The 26,329-nt window shown below is 41.6% G+C and overlaps 1 protein-coding gene across 6 annotated transcripts in view; it reads left to right on the forward strand.

Annotated features, from left to right (window-relative positions):
• Positions 1–26,329, forward strand: part of LOC138282727 (uncharacterized) — a 390,534-nt gene that overhangs the window by 237,653 nt on the left and 126,552 nt on the right. The window contains exon 3 of one of the 6 annotated variants that reach the window (XR_011200991.1): positions 22,441–25,112. The exons of 4 other annotated variants lie outside the window; for them this stretch is intronic. The gene's annotated coding sequence lies outside the window, so the exon portion shown is untranslated. Of the gene's footprint in view, positions 1–6,535; positions 10,935–22,440; positions 25,113–26,329 lie in introns of those variants that run through there. One more of the 6 variants, XR_011200994.1, reaches the window with a different exon arrangement.

Here is a 26,329-nt window from a genome sequence, read left to right on the forward strand (position 1 = left end):
GGCGGGTGAAGAGTGTCCTGGGAACTAAGTCAATTCTGATTAAATTCAAAACAAAAGAAAATCGCTAAATTAATTTTGTTAAAGCGTTCAAGAGCACTCTGAAAGGAGACATGTATATTGTTGCAACTGATGGGGAGCCTACACCACCCAACGGTACTCCAGCTTATATAGTCATGGAAGAGAAGGGTGTTGCACCTTGTTTATGGATGAAACAGTGGCGCAAGTTAACAGAGAAGGAGGGATGTTTAGCGTTTCCAGAATATGGAACGTTCAATACGAGGATTCTTGAAAACTTCAGGTGGATGTTTAGTACACAGAAACCACCTCCGAGACCAGCACAGTATGAAGCATTAGCAGTTTGGGATCTAATGGCTCTTAAACAGAGGCAAGAAAAGTTTCAGAGAAGATGGAGAAGGGCAGAAAAATCTTATGCAGAGGCTAGATGGGATAGCGAGAGCAAAATGTGGAGAATGGGAATCGTTGATGGAATCAAATTATTCCCAGCAATATCACAGGGAGAAGAGACACAGGGAAAGAAAGCCTCCTGTAAAACAGACAAAGACTCAGGCAAATCTAAAGAGAATAAAAGATCTTGGGAAAAGGAAGATGATTCAGATGATGAGGAATTTATGGACAGGCTGTTACATGATCGCCCGCCACCTTATGTGGTGAGCGACAGTGCTCCAAGTGCTAACACAGACCCTGGGAACCAGACGCAGGAAAAGGGAGTTACTGATACGGTACAGACTAATGATACTGTCTCGATACAGAATGGTGTCAATGTACCCACTGCACCAGACATGCCGATACAGTTGCAGCCTCCACCGCAGATACAAAGGATCTACCCAGATGTCCCAGTACTTGAAACAACTACAAATTTGATAGTGCCGCCAGATCCGATATACACAAAGCCAAAGTTAATACAGATTGAATCAACTCCGAAGTTTCTTTCGCAACCACAGCCACAGCTGATACCAGGGTATAACCCAGTGGCTGTACCTGTCCCAGGTACCTTAGAACAGACAAATGGAGTTACTGCTCCACGGAGTTTGGGTCCGGGTCAGACACCCGCTGCTATATCATTACCAATTACTGTTGGTCCACCAGTACCATTACATGCACAAGACAAAACAGGTATGCGTGATCAGGGAGTAATGACTCAGGAGGCGATAAGAGGAGGGTCTATGGGAACTCCACAGATAATGGCCCCCGGAGAACAAGTTATTGAACAGCCGAGGCCCTTGATGGACCTTAGTCCGGTAGGAGCACCCCTCGAAGCCATGCGTCAAGCAGGGTTAGGAGTTCTAACTCCACAAACAACGAGTACGAACACTTCACATTCCCCAATGATACATGCAGGGAACATTTCGCTGCAGGGTTTTACAGTCCAACAATTAAACAAATTGTTAGAAAAGACTTATACCTCACAAAAGACTGCAGCGGTTAGCATCGAACCAGAGAAAGAAAAACAAGATGAATACCTGAACTTCGTGAGACTGGGGGCAGAAGCTGCTGAGTTAGTGGAAGGTACAATGGGAGTAAATAGATTAGAATCATACACGGAGGCAGAATTGAGATACTTATGCCCTAAGATTACCAAAGAAGTAGGCAAGGTACATCAAAGATTAGCGAACTTGGCAGACAAATACAATATCGATATCGCAAACACCAAACATTTGAAAAGAAGTTATAGATTCGATTTCGACCCAAAAGATTTTGAACACATGAGGTCTGCGGGAATGAAAGCACATTTGAGAGAGTTGTTGCAAAGCGCACAAATTTGGGGGGCACTGAAGAAATGGGAAGGCAGATGGGCAAAGAAAAGAGACAAAGGAAAGGGAGTTAGCCCAGGATTTAATCAAGCTAAGGCTTCACCTGATTTGGAATCCGTAAAAATATTGCCTATGAGAGAAACAGCTGGCGGTGTCCTAGTTCATGTGCCATGGACCAGAGGAGACATTCTATCCTTTACTAACGATTACCCCAGACTGAGAGAGAAACCGATCGAGTGGTATCAACAGACAGACAGGTTTGTGAAACTCGCGAAATGTCTCTGGGAAGACTTGAATACTTTGTTTGAGATCATTGTTCCGCCCGATTTGTGGCTTGAATGTAAGAAAAGTGTTGATTGGCCGACAAAGGAACCAGCAAGGGATAAGGCGACTGGGGCACCTTCAGAAGAGGTGATGAAGTACTATCATAAAGTGATTGAGTTTTTTAAACAAAAGGTGTCGCCGAAAGTGACTGATTGGCAGAAAATCGACCGGACATCTCAAGAGGTTAAGGAATCGATACATGCATATTATGAAAGATTGTTGAAGGCATTCAAACACTACAGTGGTACTGAGACAATTGAACCAAAAGATATGAACCATCTTGTGTTTAGATTTGTTGAAGGGCTGCGACCGGAGGTTAGCCAGATGATTAAGAATCATTTGATCTGTTGGCAAGCTAAGCCGATTGATGAGGTGCTGCAGTATGCGAAATACTGCAGCAACGAGATTGAGTTGAAGCAGAAAAAGTTGAAAGAAAAGATGATGGTGATGCAGATAAGGGCTGCACAGGCAGGAATACAGGGAAATGGAGTTCAACAAATGATACAGCAGCAACCGCAAATGAATGGTGTGTTTCAGACACAGCCGAGAGGTCGAGTCCGAGGGTTTGTGAATCGCGGTTCAGACTTGAATACTGTTGAGGTTCAAAATGACGTACAAGGGGCGAAAAATATGTCACCATGTCAAGCGTGCTGGGGCGTGGGGCACTGGAAACGGGAATGCCCGAATATGGTGCAGGATGGTGTTCAGCAGGGTACTAATGTTGGTGCTTTACCAAATTCACGAGGTCTGAAAATAAGACATCAGAACCCGAACTTCCAGAACAATCTGGTGCAATTGCAAGGGGTACAGCCCATGCAGCAGATGCAAATGCCGCGATTCCAGCCAATACAATTACAGCCAGTACAGCAGCAGACTGCAATGGTGCCTAGACAGCAAATGCAATTACCAATGGCTCTGATGGGAAAGCAACAGGTGGTGCTTCCTCAGCAGGTCACAGGCCAGGTAACAAATCAAAACAATACTGTACAACAATTCCCATTACGAGGTGAAAATGGCATGAATGAAGATTGGTCAGATGATAGCTCAGATAGTGAAGAGTACAGGCTTGCAGCATCCTTAGAGGTGGATCAGAGGGGTCCATTTGTAGAAGGAAAGGTGATGGGGTACAAGGTTTCATTTTTGGTTGACACAGGAGCCACACTTTCCACAGTCAGAAGCGCAGAAGTTCCAAGATCGCCTCTGTCAGGGCGTACCATAAGAGTGGTTGGAGTAGCAAATCAGTATTTGACAAACCCGATTACAGATCCAGTGCAAGTTGAGATCTGTAACTTCCAGGGGCTACATAGGTTCGTAGTCTGTGACTCGAGTCCAGTATCCCTACTGGGAAGAGATTTGTTGTGTAAAACAAAATGTTCGATTACCTGTTCCAATGACGGAATTGAAGTGCAGACAAATAGTGACGAGGAAGGAGATGAAAGTCAGTTTTTAGAGGAAGAAACGGGAACAAATGAAGAATACCCTCTGATTACTTTATTCCCAATGCATACCTTGATCGACTTACCTGTCGAACTACAAGGGACAGTAACAGAGAAGGTGTGGGACTTGACCGGGAAAGAGGTAGGACTAATAAAAGGAGTGGAACCGGTTAAAGTTCAGATAAAACCAGATGCAGTGTTTCCTCAAGTGCCACAATACCATATGACCCAAGATGTTCTTATTGAAGTGTCACAAATAATCACAGACTTCCTCAGGCAGGGAGTTCTGAAAGAGGTCTTGAGCAGCCCTTGCAACTCTCCAATAATGGGTTTAAAGAAGCCCTGTGGAAAAGTTTGAATTGTACAGGATTTGAGAAAAATAAACGAAATTGTGATAAAATGTTGCCCTGTGGTGCCCAACCCAGCAGTAATCATGTTGTGATGCTGAATGGTTTACCGTAGTAGATCTATCACAAGCCTTCTTTTCAGTACCTCTTCATGAGGATAGCCAATTTTTGTTCAGTTTCAAATTCCTGGATAAAGTGTACAGTTGGTGCAGAATTCCTCAGGGGTTTTCTGAGTCGCCGTCCATCTTCAATCAGATATTGAAGAAAGATTTGGAGCCACTGGTGCTGCCTTTTAATTCAACTCTTGTGCAGTACATTGACGAGTTGCTAATTGCGTCCAAAACAAGGGACAGTTGTAAATACGATACTATTGCATTACTGAATCATCTGGGAAAGAATGGACACAAGGTGTCACCCAGAAAGCTACAATACTGTCAGAAGGAGGTGAAATACTTAGGACATTTGATAGGGAAGGGTTCCAGAAGAATATCAAAGGAAAGAATAACAGCTGTCTGGCAAATGAACCCCCCCAACGACAAAAAGAGATGTCAGGATGTTCTTGGGAATGGTGGGCTACTGTCGCCAGTGGATACCCAACTTCTCGATCATTTCAAAACTATTAATAAAACTGACAGGGAAAGAAATCAAGGATGAACCATATACTATAACTTTGTCAAAAGAAGAGCTTGAGTCATTTATGGAATTGAGAGAATGTATGTGCAGGGCACCAGCCCTAGGAATGCCAGATTACGAGAAACCTTTTCTGTTGTTTTGTCATGAACGTGATGCTTGTTCTTTGTCTGTCTTAACACAGGTCCACGGAGATGCAAATCGCCCTGTAGCATATTTTTCAGCTACCTTGGACCCTGTCGCAGCAGCCTTACCGGGTTGTTTGCGTGCAGTCGCAGCAGTTGGTCAGAGCCTTATACAATGTGAAGGCCTAGTCATGGGATACCCTCTAACAGTAATGGTTCCACACTCAGTTTAAATTCTGTTGACTCGAACTAAGACTCAGCACATGACTAATGCACGTCTCACTAGGTATGAGACGATCATACTGGGATCACCAAATGTAACACTTAAAAGGTGCAGTGTATTGAACCCGGCAACATTACTTCCTAATGATAATAATGAAACCAAAAATGAGGAAGAATTTGAACATGATTGTCTTGAGGTGACGGAGCTGTGTACCAAACCCCGTCCAGCCATACAGGACACCCAGTTAAAAGAAAATTATTGTATTGTGTTTGTTGATGGGTCCTGTCTAAGAGATTCTACTGGAACACTGAGAGCTGACTATGCGGTATGTACCATAACTGGTATCGTTGAAGCTTCCTGGCTCGAAAAAGTGTTTTCTGCACAAGTGGCAGAATTGATTGCCCTTACTAAGGCAGCTGTAAATTTTAAAGTCACTATCTATACTGACAGCAGATACGGATTCGGAATTGTACAAGATTTCGGCCAACTTTGGTCACAGAGAGGTTTTATGACCTCATCTGGTTCTCCTGTGAAAAATGGTGAACAAATAAGGGATTTGTTACATGCAATTCAGTTACCTCTTGAAATTGCCGTGGTGAAATGCAGTGCTCATATTAGATCACAAGATTTTGTGTCCATGGGAAACGGTTATACAGATCAAGTTGCAAGATTTTGTGCATTGAACTGTATATCGTTCAAGGATCAATGGGAATTGTTACCACAAACTGAGAATGACACATGTTTGAACTTTGCATTGCGGGTGGTTGACACATTAGATGAGTTAAAAACATTACAGAGCCGTGCAAGCAAGGAAGAAAAACGCTCTTGGCAAAGAATGCAATGTGTACAAAGGGTAGATGACCTATGGGTTTCAGAAGAAGGAAAACTAGTTTTGCCAAACAGCCTTCTATCACAATTCGCCAGGTTATATCATGGGCAGGCTCACTTGGGAAGGGATGCTATGATTAGATCATTCAAAATTGACTGGTTTAACCCGAAAATCAGACATGCCGCAGAAATTACTTGTCACAGATGCATCATCTGTCAACAGATGAATGCAGGAAAAGGAACCATGGTAACTTTGAGCCACATTGGGAGAGCTGGAGGTCCACTTAACAAGATGCAAATGGATTTAATTGAAATGCCTGTTTGTGGAGGACTGAAGTATGTGTTGGTGATCGTGTGTGTTTTCAGTCATTGGATCGAGGCATATCCCACACGTAGAAATGACAGTCTTACAGTTGCAAAACTACTACTTAGAGAGCTGATACCAAGATTCGGGTTTCCAGTTTCTATAGAATCGGATAGGGGTAGACACTTCGACAATGAGGTAATAAAACTCCTGTGTGCTGCACTGGACATCGAGCAAAAGCTGCATTGTAGCTACCGCCCCGAAGCATCAGGACTAGTAGAACAAATGAATGGTACTTTGAAATCGAGAATAGCAAAAATGTGCGCAGCAACTAACATGAAGTGGCCAGATGCCTTGTCTCTAGTGCTGATGTCAATGAGAAACACCCCAGACAAGAAAACGGGACTATCCCCCCATGAAATCCTCTTGGGTAGAGCTATGAGATTACCAGCAGTACCTGCAAATGCGCTAGTGAATATTACAGATGATATGGTGTTGGATTACTGCAAAGGTTTGGCTGATGTGATTCACTCTTTCTCTCACCAGGTGGAAGCTAATACATTGCCACCGATTGGCGATCCAGGCTATTCTCTACAAGCTGGTGACTGGGTGGTTGTCAAGAAGCACGTGAGAAAATTGTGTCTAGAACCACGTTGGAAGGGGCCATATCAAGTAATCTTGATGACTACTACTGCTGTAAAGTGTGCCTGAGTTCCCAACTGGATACATGCTAGTCACACAAAAAGGGTAGCGTATGCTGTTGAAGAGGAACTTGAAGTTTCCGGCACAACATCTTTAGAAGGAGAAGTCTCAGGACTAGAAAACAGTCAAGAAGGAACTGAGATTACTGGAGAGCCCACTGAGAACAGCCTCGTCCCTCAAACAGTCAATGAGTTTGAGAGAGGTGATAGAGCGCCAATCTCAGTAGAGGCGGCAGGAGAATTAAATCAAGAAGAAGTTCTCCCAGAAGTAGACAAGTACGGGTTAGAACTCGAACCCGGTACAGAACCAGAAGAAGAAGAAGAAGGAGAAATTGTAGAGAGAAATCAGAACATATCAGAATCTCCTGAGCCAGCTGCAGGTCCATCAAGAGAAAACACCATATCACAAGAGGAGGGTGCTGTCCAGGGTCCTGAAAGAACACATCAAGAGAAAACACATAAAGGAGACAATTGGCCTGATAAACCATTGTTCAAAATAAGAGACGTGTCAAATGACACAATAATAGAAGAGAACAATACCTCTTGAGTGGAAGAATTGAGTGAAGGAGGACAACAGGGTGAACGAAGGCTGAAACGAAAGAGAATTGCAGATATACAGGTCCTGAATGGGCATATGCTACAACATCAGAATGGCAACAAGAATTCTTAGCTTTCTGTTTTGATTGAGAGGTACCAGGCCAATACTACGGTACTTGAACTTGAAAATCGAAAGGAAAGAGAGACTTTATGGATTACCCAAAGAGACTCTAGAACCGGATTTGACTATTGATAAACCAGATTACGACAAGCTGCTAACCGGATTTGACAAAAGAGGTCCTGGAGTGAGTGAAGACGCTGTAAATAAACGCAGAAAACCGGAGAGTTTGAACTATCTTCTGGTTGATTGTCGCTCTACTGTCTGATTCTATACAAACATGGCTTACAATAGAAATAGTAGCAAGGGAAGTAAAGTGTGTGGTTGGCTAGGACTTATAATAGGTGTTGTATGTGCAGTGATAGTTGTAGGAGTGATTATAGGAATGTCTTGGATAGAGAAATAAACTATTAATGCTACTTCAAAGCCTGAAACTACCACATTAACACCATGGGAGAGATTTGAACAAGATGCAAGACATATGCATGAGGGAACTAATGCAAAAGGGGAACTTTCTACTAATGTCTTCTATCGCTTACTAAATGAGTATGTGGAAACTATGGATGCGAAAGATTGTTATGTATGAACTAAAATTCCTTCATCTGTGCAGGAGGGAGTTACATATCATAGCCTCCCTCTTACTGATGGCATTAGTTGTAGTTTGCTATTAACAAGATTCTATAATCAAGAGCATGTGCAATATTTCTATTCAAACTTGGATGTTGTGTTTTCTTTTGTGCCTGTGATTGAATTTTTAAATAAGTTAGCTAAGGAACATGATATAAAAATAGTTAGGGGATTCTTTGAGCCGACGCTTACATTTGGGACTGCCTATGCCCATCGCAATAATTTAACTTGCTTACTATCGCCTGTAGAGAAAAGCTTTTTAGATCACACAGATGACAGACGCAAAGCATTAAAAGAAAGACTAGAAAAAGGATTAGAGAAACGCACATATGCAAATGATTATGCTTACACTGCAATCAAGACACAAGGTAAATTAGCTATAGATGCATTACATGTAGGTAGGCTTTGTATATATAGGCCACAATCTGAGCAGGATAATTTGTTTGTGGGAACGAGTGAATGCAGGCATGTGTTTTTGTTTCAGAGTAAATGGACCTTTATGCTAAATGGACAAGATCCAGCGATTCCTGGGATCTATTACATCTGTGGGTTAAACGCTTATTACCGTCTCCCTAAGGGATGGTATGGGACATGTTATTTGGGAATAGTATTCCCAAAGATTTACCAAATTGATGACTTAAAACAGATACCTAAGACGTCTGAATTACAACATCCCAGACAAAAACGAGAATCAGTGGCGGCTGTCATTGGTGATATATTTGGAGCCATAATCCCATCAGTAGGGGTTATCCTGAACTCTATGAAGATTCAAAAGTTGTCTACTATAGTGGACAACATGTTGACAAACTTTACAGGGGCTATACTCCTCATGGATACTGAACTTGAGGCAGAAAGAGCTATGACTCTTCAAAATCGGCTTGCTTTAGACATTCTTTTGGCTAAGAGTGGAGGAGTCTGCAATATGCTCAATGAGCGTCATTGTTGTTCATTCATTCCAGATAACAGTAAAAAGATTAGAAGTATGCTTACTAACCTTACTAGAGATAGTATAGATTTAAAGGATTTGAAAGAACTCAGTGTTTGGGAGAAATCTGGAAAACGAATTGCCAGAGTTGGGAGTTGGTTTACCAACATTTGGAATGGGGTACTTGCAAAAATATTGATGGCTCTATTAATTGTTTTGGTCTGTCTATTAGGATTATGGGGGGCATGCAAAATTAATGACAAAATAAAAAGAAATTGGACAAAAAGGACAAGGAGAAACGAAGAAAGTGAGAGAGAGAAAATGTTCAATGAAATTTGGGAAGGTTCACATAAAGGGCAAGATGTTGAAATGCGTATTATGCGCAAGGTGAAAAATTGAAAATTAGAAAAATGAAAGGTCAGAGGGAAAGGTTTGTGTGATGACGAGCGTCATCAGAGGAGGGACTGAGAGAGCGTAGTATAGATATTACATATATTAAATGTAAAAATGCTTATATAAATACCTAACAATGCTGCATATGAAAAACGATCATAAATATTAGTTGCTTAAATGTATTCTCAACATGATTATAAGTGTGAAGTTACTACTGTGCACATAAACTAATGTCGACTGTAAGAAATGATTGTTTGCACCATGATTAATTGAATATATTAACACTTACGAATATTGCATTTGTATTAAAACCCATAGGCCATAAGTTAGCGTGAGTTAAGGATTTTAGCTGTGTAGCTCTCATATTAAAGCATATTTCTCTGTTTTCCAGTGTGCTGACTCGTAAAGGGCCATGACCCAGCATTTGTTCTTTTCCTTTGTTTTATGTTGCAAGATTCGCCCTGTTCTCATCCGCATGCTAGCTGCCTTAGTATAAGTTTATACAGATTTGAAACAAAAAGTGTACCAGAGAAATATTCAAGGACATTTAACCGTAGATAAAGAACCTCATGACCCGAAATACGTGCCAAAGGATGAAGTAACCCCCGGATGTGCCACCTACGAAGACGTCAATTATGAAGACCAATCAAAGTGTTATAAATTATCGTGGGGTGACAATTTGGATTAACTAATGTATAATTTGATAGGTTAAAGTTAGTGGGGTATAGCAAATATCCAACAGAATTTTGGGGGAAGGTATTGCGAAGAAGGGATAAAAGCTCATGACATAGAAGGGACGAGGGAATTAGGTAGGGAATGCTATCGATTTATCCAGAAACTCTGTCACTCTGTTTGGTGACTTTGAGACTTAATAAATTATCCTCACACATAGACTGCTTTTATACTTCTCCTCCTTCTGAGGGAAAGTGTCCCCTCTTTTCTAGACTAAGTTAGACTGATGGCGATACGACTGATGTCCTGAAGACGAAGACCGATCCTGTATGCTGACTCAATCCCTGGAGGGTAATTATGACAATGCTATTGTAATTTGTCTACTTGCTTTTCATTTCTAGGTACCAACTGCTGTGTTTTGACTAGAGGCCATAGTTAGATGTTTTCCAAATTGGTGTTCTAAATTGTTTTGCATGAAGTCCAACATGCTGATGCTAATTAGAGGCTAGGATAGGTGGACCACCCTGACTGATACAAACTGAGGTGACTGACATTATACCATGCTGAACTAAGACTTATATGATATTCTATGTGTTCTGATCCATGTTTACTTTATGTTATGCCCTTTTATTCGTGATCATTGCATTATTGAAGTCTTATTATAGTTGCCATATTGTGACTATGCTTATATGTTTCTTCGTTTTGAGATTGACACTTTGCTAGTAGATTGTAATCAATAGGGAATAAAACTCATAAAATGCTATCACAAAGTGTGGTTATTCATGGCTGAAAGGTCATGGTTGCGTCGACAATTTGATTAATGTCTTTATCCAAAGTAAAGTGTATTGTGGTGATAAATATCGGCGACCTTATTGATATATTACTCGACATATTGATTAGTTATCTTGTTCTACGGTGTCTCACCACTGGGTCAAAAGATTTATCGGCCTAAAATGAGTCCTAATGTGTATAAAATTAACATAGAGGGACGCGTTAGCACCACCATGGACCCATAAGAAGTGGGTGCCCTCCAGTTTCAAAACTTTTTCGTTAAAGCATAAGGTATGAAGCTGTGGGTCAGCCTACTTCAGCCACTGGCTAACTTCACTTTGAGTGACTGTATTTTGCTCTTTCACAAGGAGAACATCCACACATAAGGCAAATATTTTAGTTTTGACTTTGTCATTACTTTAATGTTCCCTTTGTGATAGCAGGATGTCTTCATGTTGATTTTGATTTGACCAAAGGGCACATTCTACCTTTATCCTTCCTTGTCGCCTTCTATTGTAAATTCCTTTTGGAGTGTTCATCCATTTCACAGCATACCTGATTGTGAGCATTTGAAACTACCCTGTATAAATCCTCTTTTTAGTGTGCACAAAAATGAAGTGTATTTATAACTGTACTCCTTTATGTTATGCTGGTATCTATATTAATTGAGGACTACATTTATATTTGTTAATCATTTCACTCTGTATGACCTGCTTGCCTGGCTTTCTAGTTTATTTTCAGTGCTCTTGTATGTAATGCTTACACAGACATTCACCTATTATATTACTAATTGAAGTTGTGTCATTTATTTAAATGTCCTGATCTGTCTATCTATCTAACTGTCTACCAATCTATCTATCTATCTTAGCAAATCTCTCCATCTATCCTTTCAATCCTCTCTAGTAAAAGCTTTACAAAAAAGCATTAAGAAATGCAAGAGGCTGGCAGACAATGCCAGACCTATTGACTTTTTTAGATCTGGTGTTTGTCAAGATTTTTGATTGCACTAAAATTCTGTGTATGACATAGGGCCCAATTTAGATGCAATGAAGGCAGTGAGAGTGGCAGAGGAACTTGGCCCACCACCCTGCTTTTACTCAGAGTTTACTCTAATGATTTGTATGGAACACTGTCACAGTTCATGAAAGCCTTTGAAAAGTTTGATGTACTTCTGTCCCCATGGTGTGGATGTGTTTTTTTTCATTTTTACTTTCCATCTAATGGACAGCAAAATGGAGCCACCCGACCGCTAATTCGAAACTGGGCAGACAGTTCGGTGGTTTACCTCCAACTGCCCGAACTGAACTCCATTAATCCGACAGAGAAGTATGTCAGGAACAGAGCAAGACTAGGCTCAGTTGGCAACATATTCATTGGTAACCCAGCCCTAAATCAGAAGGACAGACAGAAAGTTTAGCAGAAAGGGCAGTCCATCACTGCTGCAATGGACTATCCTTCTCACCAAACTCTAAATAGAACCCGTAGTTAGCTATGGAGTTTTCAGCCAGGCTTCATTTGTTAGTCGGTTGTTATAACATTCATATTTTTATTTCCCCTGCTCCAGCATGCATCATGGGGCAGTGGGTGAGCCCACTCCAGCCGTTGGCTGACTTCACTGTGAGTTATAACTTGCTGCCCTTTCACAAGGAGCACATCCACACACAATTGATTCCCTTTAGTGTCAGGGACTACTATAGTAATGTGTGTTTTCTTGAGACTTAAAAATATGTTTGCCATTAGCCAATTTTATTTTATTATTATTTCTAAATTGAGGCGGGCCTTGCAGCTTCCTCAACAATAACATTTTGTGAAAAGCATAAAAGAACAAAACAAGAAATGCCAATGCCAAAAGATTGGCAACCAACACCAAAACTAGTGCTTGTTGTCTTAGTTTCCAACCATATGGTTCATCAGCCATAAGTCTCTGCAAGGTTTTTCAAACCAGTGCTCCAATAGCTGCAACACTTTGACTCATCAAGCCAGTACGTTGAGAAAAAACAATGCCAGATGAGACAGCAATGTTTGACCTACGAAAGTGATTCAAACTGCAGTTTGAGACCAGTGAGTTTCCAACTTAGGCCCTGTTTAGTTCATTCATATTTTTTTCTGTTACTATACCAAATTCTTTTGCCTGCTTTACCTAGGCTGTGCTTATCTTGTTTTTTAATAAACCATTTTTAACGAGTTTTTGCTTACTACATCACAGTGCAGGTTTCACTGCGGCTCTAATCTGCTGTCCCGAGACAGAGAGCACCATGTGGTTTTTCTGTGCACTTGTCAGCTTCTGACTGCACTATAAATATAAATAATCATATCTCTGCATAATTTATGTAGCGTGGAGCAGTAGCAGTTCTTCCGTAGAGAATATTGGAAAATGACATTGCTGAAATAATATGCACATAAATAAATTTTTATAAACTATGTTCATCTGTACTTTCCACTCCAAACCCTGAGAAAGACATGATGTCCTTTACTTCCCTACAAAAGAAAGTTCCATTGTTAGTACAGTTGCGTCACAATTGTTCCTGAATTAATTGCTCAGCCATTTAACTTTGTGGAAACTGCATTCTCTCCTGTTCCTATTGCTACTTCCCAGCTCATCACCCTATTGCTTGACCTGGTCAGCTAGCACATTTATTCTTGTCTCCAGTTTTTCTTAGTCTTGCTGAATTCTTTTCTGAACCATTATTAGACTTGCTGTTTCAATCTGGTACCTGACACTGCCTCTAGAGATAAGAGGCATTTTGTTCGAACCAGGAAGACACTCCAAGCTCACACAGAAGATCCATGCTTGACACCTTTACTTTTTAACAAACTGCATTTGAACAGGGGTGTAGCTTGGTCGTAATATTGGGGGGTAGCTCAGATTTCCTGACAATCACGCTGGCATATAATGTTAAAATATGTTATACGACAAGCAGGGCGCATGAGAGGGGCTTAAGAGGCAGTGGAAAGGGAGAGGTATGTGGATTGGTAGGAGTACTAATTGAGAGAAACACAATATTTGTAAAATAATGAACATTTTTTAAGGCTTTCAAAACAGAGACGAGAGTGTGTGCATACAACAATCCCTGGTGAATTCCGACAGGCACCTCACATAACCCAACTGAAAGCACCTGTACCTAACTATTCACCTGAAAATACATTTATTGGGGGGGTGCAACACCCCAAACATCCCCCTGAAGCTACACCCATGCATTTGAACCATTTGATTTTTGTTAATTTTATCTTCGGATGCCTTTCAGCTTTTAGGTCAGTCTATCAAAGATGAGCCAAGGTACTGCTTACAGAAACCAGGTTTACTGTGCATGTTGAATTTTTCTGATTTTGTCAGAAATCAGTCACAGCTCACCTCACCTCAAGACTGTGGGCTCTCTTCTTAAAGCCTGCCCTTCCAATTCCCCACACATAGTCATTGTCAGGAACATGGGCTATATAAATAGGTGTCCCAAAATTGTGAATTAAGATTATGAAGCAAAGATTGATATTATTTACTAATCTGATATCGAAGGGCCAGATTTAGAGTTTTGTTGACAGAATAGTGTGGGTGGTGAGGAAATTACCTTTGCCATCTCAACATTACTCCACCCACCAATTAAACTGATGACCGCCACCCTAGCAGTAATCTAGGTACACTGAAGGGGACCGCAGTCGAAGCAGTTTCTTTCAATGTACAAAACGTTTGGTGGATGGCCACTGTCAGTTTTGAAGGCCATCGACCAAATGTTACAGATTGTGTTTTTCAGAAACAATCTCTAAAGTGGGAGCTTGTTTCCAAAAAAGCTGAAATTAATGATTCCCACCCCCAGAGAGATAGTTCTCAGAATGAGAGGGTCATTATTGTTTTTTCCCTCACCGCCAGGTTTTTCCTGGCAGTAACGGACAGGAAAAAAAAGGCATCATATCATCTACTCTAATTGGTGCAGAATGTCCTTCTTTCGACAGACCCTGCTCTGTTGGGCTATCGGAGGAAGTATTTGGTTAGAGTTTTAGTGCTGATCCTGTACTGATAGAGAATATCTTAAATTCTAAGCATAGGTATGATAGTGAGGCTGAGTGTTAACATTGTGGAAGTACTAGTCACCTTGCAAATAAGTAATTGTTGTACTTCCTTCTGGATGGAATACATCTTTGTACAAAAATATAAGGACTCTAGCTTGGTGAAATAGTTCTGTAGGAGAACGGATTGTCATGGGTGTTCTATGTCTCTTCAGTATTACGTAATCTGCAGTGCTCTGTCAGCAGTATATCCATGGGTTGATGTGTGAGAAATCGTCTGGATTGTGCATTTTTCATTATCAGCATGTAATTGAAAGTAGATTTGTGTGTCTGCCGAAGAAGCAAAAGGAGATATTTAAATTAGTCATACATACTCAAAGGTTAGTTTTTTTAACTATTAATTGTACTTTATATTATCATATTGTATGGAATTAAATGTTAATTTCTTCATCAAATGAAAAGTGTGTTGTGTCTTTTTACTCTTTTGCAATTCTCGCAAGTATCATGCCAGTGAGAAACAGAATACAAGTCAGATTTACTAAGCAGTCATACAGCACAGCACAGCAACTAAAGTTGTTGCACTGTGTTGCATAGAAGGAAGACAGCAGAAGAGGGCAATGTCCTTTAAGACATGGCGCTGGTCTCTTTCTTTGCCGTGGTGCACTTTTGGCATACATGCACCAATGCAGGCACCCTGAGGCCATACTGCAAGGGTGTCTGCATTGTCTGAAGCTTTGGGTTTGTACTGGAAGTGCTCACTTCAAGTACAAAAACTAGGCTTTAAGATTTTCCACACTTAGTATGTGTGCTGTACAATGCAGCACACATGCAAAGTAGAAAACAAAAAGAAACACATTTTCCCTCATTGCTCCTGCTTCAATCTATGGATCTTTTTAGATAGGTATTTGTGGCAAAACTCATGGGTGATTGCTTGGGAATGCCCATGCACCACTCATGGAATGGCTCCTTGGCGTAAAGTAACACAAACTCTGCACACACAAAGTGTTTGTAGATCTGGCCCTGCATTTTTATTATACTATTCAGTGCTGCTCACTTAGTGCAAGGAAGTTTCAATAAATTCATTAATTTTAATGTCGACTTTGATGCTCAATTGGGGTTTTCCTGCTTTCTGTCAAGCTTGTGAAAGTAATGTGACAAGTGTTTGGTGTGTTTTGATATCACTTAGAATTTTGACAATTGTTGATTGCTGCCTATTGTTCCAATTACTCCAAAGTGTAATTAATGTTTAACCTTTACTTTTGCATCAGTGATACTTCATGCAGTAATCAATTTTATTGATTGATTTCTGAACAGAAATTGACTTAAGATCACTATAAATCCATAATCCATGTCAATTCAGTTCAGTGTCATACAAATAGATTCTCCAACAACTAGATTCATGCTCAAGATGACTGTAAAACACGTGGTAACAGCGTGCATTTTGCCCTCGGACGTAGGATAAAAAGAACAAACATTGGCAAAGCCAATAGTTCTCAGCATTAAAAGGCTGTCACGGCTGTGTACTTGACCTGCTTTTGCTAATATTATACACCGAAAGTATGGAGGCTGAGCCAACAGTGATGGGGTCTGATGTTCCCAGACTTAAACAAAAAAAGTATTCCTGTAATTCTTTACGCACGTGATGTGGTCCTAATGACCAGGGAAGTCAATGAACTAAAAGTACTGTTATGTCACCTTTTATGTTAATGTTATGGATCATTTATTTTTTTCAGAAATCTTACTAACGGACCCTAAAGCTTTTAAATTATGTTTTTTTTGTTAATGGATGTTTTAAAGAACGTTCCTTCTTTCCCATTTTTAGGTGTTAGTTTTGGTAACACGAAAAACTGGGCTAACTTGTGACATACCAGAAGACTGAAGTTCATTAGTTCCCTAGGTACAGTGACTAATTTTATGGCAAAAATAGGTAGTGAACCACTTAAAAGGATAAAAACTATCTATTAGAATATTCCTCTGTTGTTCCTTATAGTGCTGGTGTCTAGTGTACCAGAATTGCCACTTTCTAGCACATAGAGAAAAGTCACTTTTATAGGCAATTGCTCGGTTTACCCCAGGGTCCATCTACTTTTATATGCCATATAAGCTTGGGAATGAGATACCCCAGGGACTTAATTCATTTGTCATCCTTTCTTTTATGGATGTTGATTTCGAACAGCATATCTGCTAGCCTTTTCCTAAGACTTGACACTGTTAACAAGTTCCTGTTGCTCAGGTACATCAAATCTGTCTGAAATTGGTCGACCATTTGTTTTCATAAGTCCTGAGAGCATCTGCAAGTTTAATAAGATGAACATCAAGAAATAGTTTTTACGTCACAGACCAGTGGGAAAAGAGTGAAATATTAGGCCAGGGTGACATTTTTATTACGCTAGAGTAATCAGAGTAATTTCAGTAATTACACAATTAGCGCTGCCCTGGGGATTACGACTCCCTTCTCCGCCAGCGGCGGTACCACCGCCATGAAACCGCTGGCAGAGAATGGGTTCAGGGTGCCAGGGGGGCCCTGTTGCAATGTTCACTGTCTGCTTTACAGACAGTGAACATTGCGACGGTGCTTCTGCACCCTATGCACTACAGCATTGCCGCCGGCTTTATTATGAGCCAGAGACAATTCTGTAGGGAAACTCGTAATGGGCCAGACGGGAAGGCTGCTGCATTGGTGGTAACCTACTTATCGGGACTTTGGTGGGCAGGCTTTTCTGTCTGCCGAAGTCTTAATAAGGCCCGTAATGTTGTAGAGATTCAGTTTTACCTCAGCTTAGTATGCCATGTTTTTGAGTGATACTTACCAAGTTTAAATTAGGTATCAAGCATCTCCTACTTTAAAAACTTAGGGGGTGGGTTAGCCTTAGCTCCCACTAATCTTGTTTCTGTGGCTTACATTCAGATCAGACAATGGGGAATGTCATTTTTTTTTCTGTGATCTACATAGAGAGGGTCATTCTGACCCTGGCGGCCGGTGGCCGCCAGGGCCACCGACCACGGGAGCACCGCCAACAGGCTGGCGGTGCTCCAACGAGCATTCTGACCGCGGCGGTTCAGCCGCGGTCAGAAGCGGAAAGTCAGCGGTCTCCCGCCGACTTTCCGCTGCTCGTGTGAATCCTCCATGGCTGCGGAGCGCGCTCCGCAGCCATGAGGATTCCGACCCCCCCTACCGCCATCCTGTTCATGGCGGGAAAGCCGCCATGAACAGGATGGCGGTAGGGGGGGTCGCGGGGCCCCTGGGGGCCCCTGCCGTGCCCATGCCAATGGCATGGGCACGGCAGGGGCCCCGGTAAGAGGGCCCCGCAAAGTATTTCAGTGTCTGCCTTGCAGACACTGAAATACGCGACGGGTGCCACTGCACCCGTCGCACCTTCCCACTCCGCCGGCTCGATTACGAGCCGGCATCCTCGTGGGAAGGTCGTTTTCCCCTGGGCTGGCGGGCGGTTTTTCAGCAACCGCCCGCCAGCCCAGGGGAAAACTTGTAATACCCGCCGCGGTCTTTTGACCGCGGCGCGGTATTTCGGATGGGGGAATTCTGGCGGGCGGCCTCCGCCGCCCGCCAACATTGGAATGACCCCCAGAGTGTCTAGATCAAGACATTTTAAACCATTGTTGAAAGAGCTACATTTGAATAACTATAGACCTACTTTTCATATTCACAAATGCTTTCTTCTCAAGTTGCAATTTTCTATGTGGACAAGTTTTTAAAAAGCAATTTGCTTTTCAGGGCTGCTCGCTGTTAAGGTATGACGTTTTTTAAAAGATGTAATTCTGTTCACTCATTGCTTCATTAATTAATTGTCTGTTAAACCTATTTTCATAATCAGTAGGTCTACTTTGTCCTGCATCAATGAGCACACAGTCCTTAGCAGTGGGAATTTATAGACTTTAATACGCAGACGTGCAGCCCAAATTTGAGAAAAAGTGCTGAGGGAAAGCGTAAAAGAAAATGGAATAGACTGTTAAAATGAGATAATGGACCAATGTTCTTGTCCTAGGCTTACCCAAGTTTGGTTCCAGATATGGGACATAATGAGAACACTATGTGGATTCTCTTTTCCAGGAAATGTCCAATATTGAAGGTGGATATGCTTACAGGAGGGCGCTGGTTCACTACAGCACCTGCCAACCTCTGTATTGTTAGACTCTGGTAAACACCTGTGTTATCTGTACTTTCAACCTGGCATACCAAAATGATGAATATGGTGAGCTGTGAATGCATTATGTACACAATTAACAATGATTCTGATATCTTTGATACTATCTAAAACACTTGGCAAGATTTACTAAATTGTCACACAACACAGCAGCCAAAAATACTGTGCTGCATCATTGCGTGAGAAGGAGAGAGCAGGAGAGTGCCATATCTACATAAATATGGCTCTCTCTTCCCCTCTCCCTAGTGCCAGTGCAGAATTATTCTGCCGAGCGTCATGCACACACCTTTGTGCCACAGTTCAAGGGTGTGTGTAGGAGTCTAGCATAGGTTTTGTACTAGCATTGTTCCTTTCCTGTACAGAAATTCTATAGATAGACAAACTTTAAAATGTTTCCTATTTTGTACGTGTGCTGTACAGCTGTATCTTCAGGATGCCTATTTTCACGGCCCGATCCATCAGGAATGTAAAAAGTTTATTAATTCCCAGTATTGCCACAGATGCAATTACGTCAGATAAAACTGACAGCCTGGAGATGGAAGGATTGGCTTGCAACGATCTGGATGCTTATGGGAAGTGGCTTGCGATATCCAGATAGTTGAAAGCAGTTTTACCCTATTGCATATGATAAAGATTGGAAGCATGTTTGCTCCTGGTGTTTCAGTTCTGGCTTTGATCCTCTTGTGGTAGACCCTTTCAAAACTTTGGATTTCTTGCAAGATGGGTTCACTAAGGGCTTAGCCCTGGCTACTCTTTCCTTCCAGTGGGCAGTAATGAGATCTTGTAGAGAAACCAGGAGTGTTTTGTTCCTTTTTTTCTCATAGTTAGGAAACATTTGCGTAGTTTATGTTTTAAAAAACATTGTGAGTCTTGTCCTATTCCATCTTGGGATCTCTTGATTGTTCTGGAAAGGCTACAAAAAGCACCTTTGGGCCTTTCAAGCACACAGACATGTCTTGGGTACCAGCCAAAGTAGCATCTCCTAAGAGGACTGGAAAGTTGTCTTTTTTATTCATTGCCTACCTTTATCTTAAACTTTTCCTGGATAAGTTTGTCCTTCTGCAAGATCCCAAGTTTGGATAAAAAATCGAATCGATGTTTCATTCCACTCAGGTGATTGTACTTCTGGTTTTCCAGTCTACACATAGGCCCTCATTACAACCCAAGTGGTGATCGTACCGCCAACAGGCTGACGGTACAAATTGCCATATTTTAACCACGGCAGTAGCGCCGCGGTCACACTGCCGGAACCGGTGGTTTTCCACCATGGTTGTTCCGGCGGTTTGAATCTGCCAGGGCAGCGCTGCTTGCACCGCTGCCCTGGGGATTTTGACTCCCCTTCCCACCAGCCTGTCCATGGTGGTAGAGACCGCGTTAGAAAGGCTGGCAGGAAGGGGAGTCGCGGGGCCCCTGGGGGCCCCTGTGGTCCCCTGCACTGCCCATGCACTAGCCTGGCAGACAGTGAAAAGCGCGACGGGTGCTGCTGCACCTGCCGAACCGCCACATTGCTGCAGGCTCCATTAAGACATCCCCGCTGGGCCGGCGGGTGGAAACTCTGGGGATCTCCAAATGCAGCCGGCGGGTTTCCGGCCACATGGGCGGCCGACTGGCGGTACAACCTTGGAGGTCAGCCTCATCCAACCGCCAAGGTTGTAATGAGGGCCATAATGTTGAATCAACCTTAGTTGTCAGAAGAGATTTGTTAATTTATCTGCAATGAACTCAAAACTTCAGTTCCTCTCAGTTCTTGTTTGTCTCATGTGGTACTGTCTGTTCAGGGAAGAAAGCATCTTCTTCTACTATAAGTGGATGGGTATGACAGGCAATTTCTCAATCCTACTCTGCAGTGGGTCTCAATTTGCCAGGTAATAAGGCAGTGTGGTGGCAGCATCCTGCGCATAAGCAGCTGGTGTTACTTTACAGGAAATTGACAATACTTTCACATGGGCAACTTCTAACACTTTCTTGCCTGTTAGAATTTGGATGTGTTTTCAAATTTCATTACAAGACTAGAGGCTATTATTATGTATGAGTCTTTTAATGCCACTCCATGCATCACTTTAAAGACCATGTTACATCATAAAACATTACCATTCCAGAACTAGAATCTTGTTCCACACATAAATAGCCCCCTAACAGAATCATCTTGCTCTTTTAAACTCTTTTAAATGCTACTCCTCAATCAGATAGGTAGCAATGTATTTACATGTGTATACATTCTATGGGAATTAAATATTCAGGTTACTAATGGTTTTCAATCTATGGAAACATGCTAGGTAGATACATTTTTCTTCAGGCTTTAGGTACTGGGTGTGTTAAACAATGTAAATATGTAACTAGCTGAGATGCTTAATATGACCTGTATACAGTGAACTTATATTTCAAGGTGAGAGATTGTTTTTACAGTTTTAGCTTTGTTCGCTCTTGTCAGTGCGGGTGAGTCTAGCGGTTACCGGTGTGCATCTCTAGTGAGGCCCATTTGGTCGGGGCAGAGAACGGGGCCTTCAGGCACTCGTACCCAAAAGAATAGTGTTTATGCCTCGCTGTGTATGAATGGCCTATTTCCAAGACTTCCACATGCTAGTCAGCTGCCCTGACTCAGTGGCAAGGCTCCATAAAATAGAGGAAAGCGATCAGCAATGGAGGCCTAAAATACCATGAGATTTGGGGGTCATCTTTCTTTGGCCTTAGCCCAATGATAATAATATAAAATACGGTGCTGTTTTTTCAAACTATGCTATTATGTTGTAATCTGTCAGTTACCGTGTCGGAATTTGAGAAGAAACAATGTTAAGAGGGGTCTGTAAGTTATGGCAGTTACAGTTTGGTTAGAAATGTAAGAGTTTAAGATCATACTCAAATATTATTGCTTTTTTATCACTAATACTAAGGTGATTACACTAGTATGGCATAAAAAGCAAAAGACAACTGAAATAACCAAGGGGAAGACTAATGAGGAGATTATAAAGAAATTAATTTAACACCAAATCATAAATTGTGTTCAAGAGACCATTGACAAGATCATGGAGAAAATAAAAAATAAAAGGGAGTCAGATAATGAATATAGGACCTTATTGGAGGGAAATTTTGATAATAGTGAGAGAGAGAGAGACAGAGTAATGGGGAGAGAAAGAGAGATGTGGAAGAGAGAGAGAGAAAGAAGAGAGAGCTGGACAGAAAGAGAAGTAAAAGAGAGGGGGCACTGTGTGGAAAACTGCAGGACTGTCTTCTGAGCAGCTATAAAGAAGGACACAAACAACATGAAAAATAACAATTAAATTGCCTCCTGATGCCAGGCATTCATGGTATAATAGTGCACATGCTTAGCAAAATGGGCAGTCATGGAAACAGAGAGCCTACCCTTGGTATTCTGTTGACCTGTCATAAAAGTGATACTATTTGCCATACTACTAACATCTATGGCATGCAATGGTGATATATGGGAACACAAGACTGAATCAATTAATCTGTGGTAGTAGTAGATGTGAGCACTTGATGCAAAAGATGACTTGTTTACAGACCCATCTCATTGCTCTCCTTCCCAGCCAAAGTCATTGAAAAAGCCATCAAGCACAACTCACCTAATTCATCGAGACCAACCACATTTTGGACCCCTCCTAAACTGGCTTCAGAAGCAACCACAGCTGCTTTCCTCGCTGCAACATCCACAATCTCCTGGACCAAGGTGAAACCGCAGTCCTCATCCTCCTGGACCTGTCGCCTGCCTTCAACACCATCTCCCACCCCACCCTCTGCGCAAGACTCCATGATGTCGGCATCCGCGGCAAAGTCCTGAAATGGATCCTCTCCATCCTCACCGGCCGTACCCAGTCAGAGAGTCAGGCTCCCACCATTCACATTCAAACCTGCAGAGATCAACTGCTGTGTCCCCCAAGGTGCCTCCTTGAGCCCCACCCTCTTCAACAGCTACATGACCCGCTAGCAGACCTCATCAGAAACCACAGACTAAACATTGTCTTCTATGCCGATGACACTCGGCTGATCCTCTCCCTCACTGACGAACCTGCAGTCACGAAGACCAACTTCGGCAAAGGGATGAAGGCAGTCACCACCTGGATGAAAGACAGCTGCCTCAAGCTCAACTACGACAAGATGAAAGTCCTCATTTTGGGCACCACCCCCTCATAGTGGAACAACTCCTGGTGGACCGCTGACTCGGAGCTTTAAGTGGAGCCCCATTGACTCCAGAAGACCAGTAACCCAGGCGCTCGTCAGTAGCAAGCTTGACTACAGCAACTCACTCTATGCAGGTACCACCCAGAAGCTCAAAAAGAAGATGCAAAAAATCCAGAACGCCATGGATAGACTTATCTTGGACATCCCTCACTGCAACCACATCTCAGGGCACCTGAGAGACCTACAGTGGCTCCCGATCAGCAAAAGAATCACCTTCAAGCTGCTCATGCACGCCTACAAAGCCCTCCACAACATCAGGCCTGCATACCTCAACCACCGCCGCCTTCCACAAGCCCACCAGACAACTCCATTCTGCTCACCTGGCCCTGACCACCATCCCATGGATCCCCAATACCACAGCCGGAGGAAGATCCTTCTCCTACCTCCCCATGAAGATCTGTAACTCTTTTCTTCTTCATCTCAGGCAATCTCCCTCTTTGCCTCAATTCAGGAAGGGCCTCAAGTCCTTTGATTGAACCTGCCAACTAGCCCTTCAACTGAGCTGCAGCCCCCGCCCTCAAACCCCTCCCAGCGCCTTGAGACCCAAACAGGTGATTAACCGCACTCTACAAGAACCTTGATTGATTGATTGACCTGATCTTTAAGCATCAAACATGCATTGGATAAAAAAAGAAAGCATAGTGTTTCAGAACAAAAACACATTTATGTCATGAAAATGATAGGCCTGTATTTCTGGAATCACATAAAAAAAATTATAGCACTATTTGATAGTAAAATGTCCATATTTTCATTAATTGAGAAGGTGATGTTCCCTGACATGAGAGGCGACTCTTAGGTGACACTTTGAGGGTTCTTGTTATTGGTTTGGGATCCTGGTGGAGGGTTGAGAATGGTGTTGAATCTTTGTTTGCCTTTTCACAACGGAACAATGATTGATATGCCACAGAAGTGGCAATTTGCATATATATCATTGACTCTCAGTGATAATACTGATTCCATAACTAACACTCATTTGCCTGTGATGCCTGATATATGAAAATGCAATAACGTTTGTGTTAAAGAAAAAAATGATAAGTTGATGTTTGGAGACGATTTGATTACGTTTCTAAATATGAACTTAAAGCATATATTTAAGAGACAATTAATACCGCTGTCCGATTAGTGCAAACCATTTGCTGCCCATAACTTTAGCAAAAGCAAGAAGCAAGCCTGTGAAATCAATGAAACTACATTGTATTGCATGTGGTTTAGAGAGTTGTGTAATTTTCATTTTTTATTTTTCCATTCTCTCCCATACAAGAACATTCCCAGTCCTAATATCTGATTGTGGATATATTTGAAAGGAACAAGATGGAAATTCGAAAGGAGTGACATGTAGAAGTGTAAAGAAATGCTATAGTAAATGATAAGCCATGTGAAAGTGCTTTCTCAGAACTACCAAAGTCACCTAGGCTTTTAGACTCTTTTAGTGGAAATAGATTGAAATTACACCATTTTGTCTTCATTTCCCAAAATTATCCCATGGCAGTCGATCTTCCAACACTCCTGTGGAAGTTTAGGCTTAGTTTGCACATTCAGAAAGTGCCTAAATAATTAATGAGTGCCCTTTGAGAGCCTATTTCAATTTAGTAAATGTATGTAAAATTGTGCTATAAAATGCCCTATTTGACACAACTTTTGCAAATTTTTCTTAGGGGGTGGGGTAACCAAACCCCCTTGAAGAGGCTGGGTTTGCTTGCCTTGCTCACTCTCAGCTACCGGCGGTAGATATTATGCACCACCACGTTCAAAATCGCTAGCCACCACTTGTAAAAGATTTCTGAGGAATATGTTTATTAAAAATGGCGTGAATAATGCTAAACAAGCTCCAAAATGTGTCTTTTTCCTGTCGACAACAACATACTGTTACCCTGTTTTTAAACATTTTAATGCGTTTTTGGATTTGTCTTAAGTTTTTAAATTATACTTTTTTGTCCGTGTCATTGTCTGATAGATGTAGGAATTGTATACACTGTCGACCTTCTGAAGCTGTTAATATCAAAACTGAACAAAATAAACTTTCTCACAGACATCCCTCTTTTTTGCAAATAGTGAGAGGTCTAATACATTTTCTTTCTATAAATAAAAAGCTAACACAATAAAATAAAATAAAATATTGATTCCTGTTTGTGTCACCTGTCAAGTGATTCACATCCAAATGGGGAGTACTTAATTGTTGCCTTCATGTCATCTTCCCCTTAATCACTCCCTTGTCTATCCTGGCAAAGCTACACAGTATTTCCACTCCTTAACATCTAGCTATCTGTCCTGCATTCTGTAGCATACAGGAGTAGCACATTTGGAATATCACAATGTTTTTATATAAGTACCTAATTACAGCAGAAGTTGCTATTCACATTTCCTGGTCACAGGGACTAGGTTTTGGAGGGCTATGGGGGAGGTAATTTGTGGTTTAGAGATACCTATTGGTATTACAATATGGATATTTATATTTTGAAATCTTTAACACCTAGGGGTTTTGTAAGGTCCTGCCAACAGAGTACATTGCTTTTAGTTTTACTTTTTGTCCCTTCTTTAACAGCATCTTATTTCACAGAAAAGGAACTATTATTATTAAAAGACTGTAATCGTGCTGGTGTAGTTGTGTCACCCCCTGTTGCCAACCACCCCTCCTCGCCCCCTCCCCATGCGACAGCAAAACCAGATTTGGATTGAAAAACGTTTCATATTATTCATTGAAAGCCAAGCAAGACAGTAAAAAATGTGTCACGATTATGCCTTACTTGAAAATACATTCAGCCTTTGTAGAAGGTGAAGGTATTTTGAGTTTGCAAGTTTTACCATGCAATAACAAAGCTGCTTCCAATCATTTGTTAAAGAATTCACGTATTCTTGTGGAGAGCTTTCATTATTTCATTCCAGAAACTAGTGACTCACAAATCGGAGCGGCTTAAAAATAGTTTATTTATGAAATGGGCCAGAGCATACATCTATTATGCAAGAATATTGCCTTCTAATGTCACATTGTACATTAAAAATGACGGAATACAAATGCTGGCTTGTTTTCCACAAAGGAAGTTTTTGCAGGGGATGTAAAGTTCAGTACTGGTGATATTAAATAAAGCATCCAGTGCCTTGTTTCACTATACATATACATACGTGCTAAAGTGTTAGTTAACTACTGGAATTGGGCAACTCAATATAAAAATTGAAATTGGAACTTGCTCAGTTCTAAAGAGAATCTTAAGAAAACATATTCTGACAATTAAAGGAGTT

This window comes from Pleurodeles waltl, chromosome 2_2 (genome assembly GCF_031143425.1).
Source record: "Pleurodeles waltl isolate 20211129_DDA chromosome 2_2, aPleWal1.hap1.20221129, whole genome shotgun sequence".
Classification (NCBI taxonomy): Eukaryota; Metazoa; Chordata; class Amphibia; order Caudata; family Salamandridae; genus Pleurodeles; species Pleurodeles waltl.